The 6,937-nt window shown below is 42.7% G+C and overlaps 1 long non-coding RNA gene across 1 annotated transcript; it reads right to left on the bottom strand.

Moving 5' to 3' along the window:
* Positions 1–677: 677 nt before the first annotated feature.
* On the bottom strand, positions 678–5,020 carry LOC148004374 (uncharacterized). The gene is made up of 2 exons (XR_015628243.1): positions 4,603–5,020; positions 678–2,281 (listed from the first exon to the last, which is right to left on the bottom strand). It is a non-coding gene; the product is annotated as an uncharacterized LOC148004374 (long non-coding RNA).
* Positions 5,021–6,937: the final 1,917 nt, after the last annotated feature.

The raw sequence follows: 6,937 nt of genomic DNA, 5'->3' as shown, positions 1-6,937 counted from the left end.
TAAATCACATACAATGAATCCATGGTGTGCTCACCTGTGTGCTTTAGACTACTTCGTGTGGTCTCTGTTCTGAATGTTAACACTCAAGCACCTTGCACTATGGAGGGTGTACTTATAGCTTATTGGCTAATGTTTTATTTAATGCCTATTATACACACACACACACACACATATATATATATAATATATATATATGTATATATAATCTCCAGGGTCACATAAAAATTCTCCAGTGAACAGATATCAGGAGTGATAAAAGTTTAGGAAGCCACATAAAAATATATACAATGTATGCCAACCGCTAGTTTATCTTTCATATGTGAATGTGTGTTCCCACCCTGAGCATACACACACAGGCATGCATGCAAACACATACCATGAGCACACACATATGCACGCCATGAGCACACACATGCATGCACACACATATGTACATACGCACACACATCATGAGTAAACAGACACATACATACACATGCACACACACATGCACATACCATGAGCACACTAATATATGCACACACCATGAGCACACACATGCATGTATCATGCACATGGATGTGCACACACACACACTCCCACAGTCACTGAGTCATGACTTTCCTCCCACCTGATGCATTATCACAATTTCACCATCTCCTTTTGTATTCCTACTTTATTCAAGTCAAACATCTAGATTCATTGATAAAAGCTTTTTCTTTTGTTTATTTATTGTTATGAGTTTTTGCTCGAGGATTGCTTTTGAAGAAAAGTGGTCAAAGATAATTTTATTTACTTATTTGAAACAAAAAAAAAATCTCCAGGGAAGCAACTGAAGAACAAATGCTCTTGTGACTGTGACAAGAGCCTGACGCTGTTGCTGAGAACGGGACTTGGGTCCTTTGCTAGGGTGTACGTACTCCTAACTGCTGAGCCCTCTCTCCAGTTTCTACATTAGTTAGATAAGTATTCACCAGTTAAATGTGCCGAGAGGACAGAAACACTCTCTCTTGGCTCTGTGGAATACAGCACACTCAACTAGCTACACGGCGGTGTGTCGGATAAGCTGAATTTTCAGTTCAGTTTCATTCTAATTGACTTAAATATTAATTCGATATGTTGCAGTGGCTGATGGACAAGGCAACTGTGGACTGCAAAGCGGAGAAGCTAAAGCAAGGCTTCAGTCAAACCGTCTGGCATTTCTAGCAGAGCTATAGGTTTATTGTCTCTCCCCTCATAGACAATTAAATGAGACCAATTCTCCAGAAGCATCGCTCATGCCATCTGTGGGCCTGCGGACCCCAGCTGAGGAGTGAGACTACTATAAGGCTGGAATGTGAGGCAGTAGGACAGATCCGTAAGTTATCTTTTTATCTACCGTAAGAAAATACCCTTTTCTGGTTGGTGTGATAGCTATGGGAACCCTAGAGACACAGACCCTCCGTAAGGCTTTCCAATTCACAATCCACTTGTGGACAATCAAATTTTGAATATGAGGCAAACAAAAATTTAAAAGATTGGTTTTTAGTGTATCGCAAGTTCCTGGCGACGATGACTTCGGAGGGACTTGAATATAGTGCTTGTGTTAAGAATGAAAGTTTCAGGGCAGCTGAGAATATTATGGACTGCATTAACGTGAATTTCATTTCTAACTACCGTTCCTCCATGAAGCATCACTCATCGGGCTAAATAAAGGTTCATATTTAAATCCTGCAAAATGCAGGGGAAGCCTGGATTTCTCTATATGTTAGTTCATGGAAATCAAACACCTCTGAAACGTGGGTTCCCATTTACTGAAGGGCACTAGTGCCCTTAATAAGAGGGGGATTTCGTGCTTGAGGCAAACTGATTGACCTTGACAACAAGAGTGTTCACAAGAGCCTGGTGAATATTAATTTTTCCTCTTTCCTGCATTGGCTATAGCTGTTGACTAATTCATGCTGACACATGGTCAAATTAACGAGCACACTGGTAAGACTTTCCCACTGTTTGAATTACCCACCGTATTTTGGGACCTTGGTAGGTTATTATTGGCAAGCTGTCACCATCTCTTCAAAATCTTCCAGAATACCTTTCAATCCATCATGTGTGTCCACGCTCATGTCCTAAGTGTTTGCTTTAAAGTAGGCGCGTGCACTCCCAAAATCTTCCATTGGGGTCCCGGAGACTAGGTCAAGATGTGATCTGTATTATTATGCTCAAACTGGGATAAACTGGTTTCAGCAGCGCTGGTACACGGCAGGCTTGATGCACCCAGAGTGTCATACTCAACTGAGTGCCACTTTCATCCCGTCCTTGCCATCTGTAGAATGACATCAAAGGGGAGAAGGCAGGAGCAGATGGCACTGTGGTTTATGAGAGCAAAAGTCACACCCACAGCGCGCCGCTGAGTGAGGAAAGTGAGGAGAGGCCCAGATAGAGAGCAGAAGGGAAGTAAAGCAGGGTTGTGCTAGCATTGTGACCTACTGAGCCTCCCTCCCTCCTGACAGGAACAGCGGGCCATATCATCATATCTACCCATTCCCAGCACAAGCTTTCAGTAGGGTCTTGTCATGGTTTGCAAGACTCCAACCTCCTTGGCCTTAGAAGATCTTTTCAGGTGGTTGGCACCCACACAGGTCCAGCCCCATTTTGCCTAGAACTTGAAGTAGGTGTAAGCAGAGGTCCAGATTAAGAGAAGGGTATATGAAAGGGCAAAGCCAGAGCTGCTGGAGATTTAAGGGCTGTAAATGTCACAAAGCAATAGCTTCTTCACTAGTGGAAAAATTAAGTGTCAGGTCTGGTGGCTTGGCTCAGTTGGTTAAGTGTCTGCTGTGCAGGCATGAAGATTTAATTTAGATCTCTGGCATCCATGTAAAGGTTAGGTACCAGGGCATGACTCTGTGATCCTAGCATGGGGGAGGTAGAGACAGATGAGGCTCCTTGGCTTCACAGGATGGTCAGACTAGTTGATCACTGAGAGATCCCATCTCAAATAGTAAGGTAGAGGAGAAACCTCAAAAGGCACCCAATGTTGACCTCAGGCTTTCACATATGCCTATACACACCCCACAACACACACACACACACACACACACACACACACACACACACACACACACACAAGGTGTACATTTTTACATACATATGCATATAACCACATGAACACACATGGGGTGGGGAAATTGGATTTTATAGGGAAATCTCTGAAATGAAGTTAAGATAAAACTCTTCCTATCAATCTCTGTGTATCGCAGTAGAAATTTGGGGAAGTCATCCAGTCTTGGCAGCAACAGCAGAGAAGGCCAGAGCAACAGGTGCATCACTTCCTTCTAAGCCTTAAAAGGATTGCAGTTGTTTTACAAGTAGCCATCTTTCCTACTACAAGGAAGATCATTAACTTATGCACAGTGCCTAGGTTTTTCTCTGCCATAAAGATGAGTGAAATTCTTTCTTTGCAGGGGAAAATGGCTGAAAGTAGAAATCATCATGTTAAACAAAATAAGTCAGCTAAAATGAACTCTCTATTTTAGCTAAGATGTATATTAGCTCTGCCAAAGAAGCTGAAGAAGGGGAGATAAAGGCCAGCAAGAATGTTCAGTGGTAAACGCACAGGTGACCAAGCCTGATGATCTGGGTTTGTTTGATCTCTAGGTCCCACATGCCATCATGCCATAGAGAACTGAACCCTGAAAGTTGTCTCCTGACTCCCACATGAGTTCTACCCACCACACACACCAACTAATTACATACATGTAAAAAAAAATGTAAAGGCTATGTAAGTTAAAGGAAGACTATTACAGACATGGAAGATGCAATGGGAGAGAGACTGGAGATACGAGATGGTAACAGAAGAGTGATATTACACCTGGGTATAAAAGAAATGGTAACAGAAAGGTGACATTACACACAAGTATAAAAATGTCAATAAAAACTCAAACCTAGTGCTTTGTATCATATACACTAACAAAATGTTCTCTTATATTTTATCTTTTACTTTAAATTTCCATGTATGTGTGTCTGCATATATGTATGTACATCTCTGTGTAGATGCCTAAGGCAGAAGTTTGTTAAATTCCTTGTAGTTGGAGTTGCCAGCGGGTGGTTCTGAGCTTCCTGCCATGAGTACTGGGAACCAACATCTGGCCCTCCACAAGAACACTGAATGATCTCCACCCCCAAACCATCTTTCCAGTCCCAAAGTTGTCTATTAAAGATCTATTTTGAAGTATATGTAGGGGAAATAAAAATGATACCTAAGACTGACTTGAAAATAACCCGGGCTAATGATTAAGGATAAACTGTGGGGTGGCTGTACTTGAAATATGCTCAGATGTGTGATACTGATTATAGACACAGACTGATGGGCTCATGCGCTTACTACAGAATTCTCACTTTTCTAAGTTTTTAAAAATCCATGATAAACATGTGTCACCTCCCTGATTCCAGTCTAATATTAGCATCTTTATTCCTCTGAACCATTCCTGTCTTGGGTTATTTTGTAATTAAATCATGGGCTGAGAGTCCTTACAATTGAATCAAAAGGAGACACACGAGCAGCTTGTAGGGTAGGAAGCCACAACTGTATTCAACCTACATATCCCCTGACTTACAAATAATAACAGTACCATGCTACATAATTACCTGCGTCCTCGCTTTTGTTTGACTTCTGATGAAGCTGCGGATCGGCAACTGGCTGCCACTGGGATAATGGTGTGTGGTGATTGTCAAACATAATTAGAGCATCGCAGAGCACAAGAATAGACGTTGTCAGCAACCAGGGAATGCTGCACTGTTCTCCATCCAGGAAAAACCGGCGCCACGGGAGGACAGCAGATGCTACTGTTAACTCGGAGGAGTTTATAGAAACAGCAAGCGATCTCACCACACTGTCTGACCCTAACCCAGCCGTTGCCTGAACCTTACTACCTGCACTGTTCAGGGTTTCTTGCCGGAGTCCCCAGCCTCCAGACTCTCCCTCTCTCGATCTTCTAAGATTGGTCCGGCTCAGATGCTGCTCTTTGGCAGTTCCGTTTCCCTCACCTACTGGGCTCAACCTCAGTCCTTTCCCAGCATGCAATGCTTTCCACTGACCCTTCTTCTCCGCTTCTGACCTTCACCCCAGCTCCTTTTCTGAGTTACTGCCTAAGGTCTACTTAACACTTCTTGGACACACCCAGCTCCTCTTAAGAGTCCCCCGCCCCAGGCGAACTTACTACTCCTGACTTTTACTACCCACACTTATCACCTCCACAGCACCCCAGTTAATTGGAAAGATAAGTAAAAACTCGGAAATTGTGGGCTGAGTATAGTTCAGCGGATAGAGTGGTTAGCTGGCATGTACAAGGCCCTGGGTTCCATCCCCAGAAGCAGATAAGCAGGACACGGTGGCACACTCCTCTAGTGCTGGCACTCAGGACACAGAGCAGGGGGATCAGTGGAGAGTTTGGGGTCAGCCTAAGACAAATGATTTTTTCAATAATAGTAGTGGTAGCTTTCGGGTGACAGAGCCCCTCTGCATCCTGTTTATATTATAACCCCAGGGACTCACGCGAAAGCCCACAATGTTTATAGAAAATCTTTGCTGCCTTCACCTGAGACCAGTTTGTTTTTTCCTTAAGTTTGTATCCCCGTCCCATAATTACACCAGAAATCGCTTTTTTCATTTCCTCATTAGAAAGCATCTCTCATACAACAAAGTTTCCATATATAAGTTTCCTTTCAGGTAGAGTATTTGTGGACACTAAACACAATGGGACACCCTTAACAGGGGGTCCTCATTTGATTCTATTGTCATATCCATTGTGGTAAGTTAGGAAATCTGTGAAATAAATGGTTTTCATGGGAAGTTAAATCTAAGCACAAAAAGTGATCATGTAAAGTTGGACTTTTCAGATCACAGCCACTGGGCCAAATCTACCTTATGGATTATTTTTTAAATAAGTTTTTACTGAAGCACATTTCTAACTTCTTTACATATTATTTCTGGTTATCTTCATACTGTGAGGGCTCACACAGTCTCTGTCGCATTGTAGACAAGGTTTCATAACTATACATTAGTTTAAGACACTATTAAACACAGGGCGGTAAACCAGAAACAGCTCTTAAGGTAATAACTGATGAATAAAAGAAAACAAACACAAACCCCAACTCTAGACTTCACTGCTATGAACAAGAATGCCTTTCCCAATGAACTTGTGCTTCTGGCTTCTAAGAGCAACAGGGTGGAGGGTGAGGGGCATTGTTCCATGCAGTCATTTTGGGATCTACATTTGAGAGGCTCTGCCGTTTCCTATACACGATTCCCACCGCATTTTACACGGATTATACACGGCAGGGGCAGTGGCAAGGGAAAGCTAAGAGAGCCAGGAGGATACGGTCCAGGGTGTTTATTAGTATTATCTCTGACTCCTTCCTGAAACAGCACGATGCTCTCAGGAAGGGAAGCAAGACACTGGCAGACTGCTGGCTGCCTGGCAGCACTTTTCCACAGAGCCAGGACACTGCTCACAGTGTAAGTATTTGAGGCAATCCCAGACCTGCCAAAAGCAAGCTTGTCAAAGGGACACATGTGAACGTGTTCTGTTGACAAAGGCAACCCCAGGCGACTCTCACAAAGAGCAGAAGACACCAGACATTAAGTGTTAACTGTATTTTATAGTTTCTTTTTATTAAACCATTCAGTTATTTTCTCAAAACTCCTCCATCTTGAATCCGTTACCACAGTACCCAAGGATACATAACAAACAAACAAACAAACAAACAAACAAACAAGTCTGTTGAAGACATCTGTGGTGAACATCTGCTGTGATGTTTAATTACACGTTAACAGAAACGCATTAATGACTTCAGCAGTCTTAAAAAATTGATCCGCATGAAATTGTGTTGATCATGTTGTATTATAAAGTTTTTGTCAAGAAGTGTGGGGGGGAGAAGTTTCCAACTATCACAGAAACTCTAGGTCCTAATTAAGCAATCA

The sequence above is a fragment of the Rattus norvegicus genome, chromosome 8 (genome assembly GCF_021556685.1).
Source record: "Rattus norvegicus strain SHRSP/BbbUtx chromosome 8, alternate assembly SHRSP_T2T, whole genome shotgun sequence".
Classification (NCBI taxonomy): Eukaryota; Metazoa; Chordata; class Mammalia; order Rodentia; family Muridae; genus Rattus; species Rattus norvegicus.
Note: the sequence above shows the minus strand (reverse complement) of the source record. Positions and strands in the feature narration are given on the sequence as shown.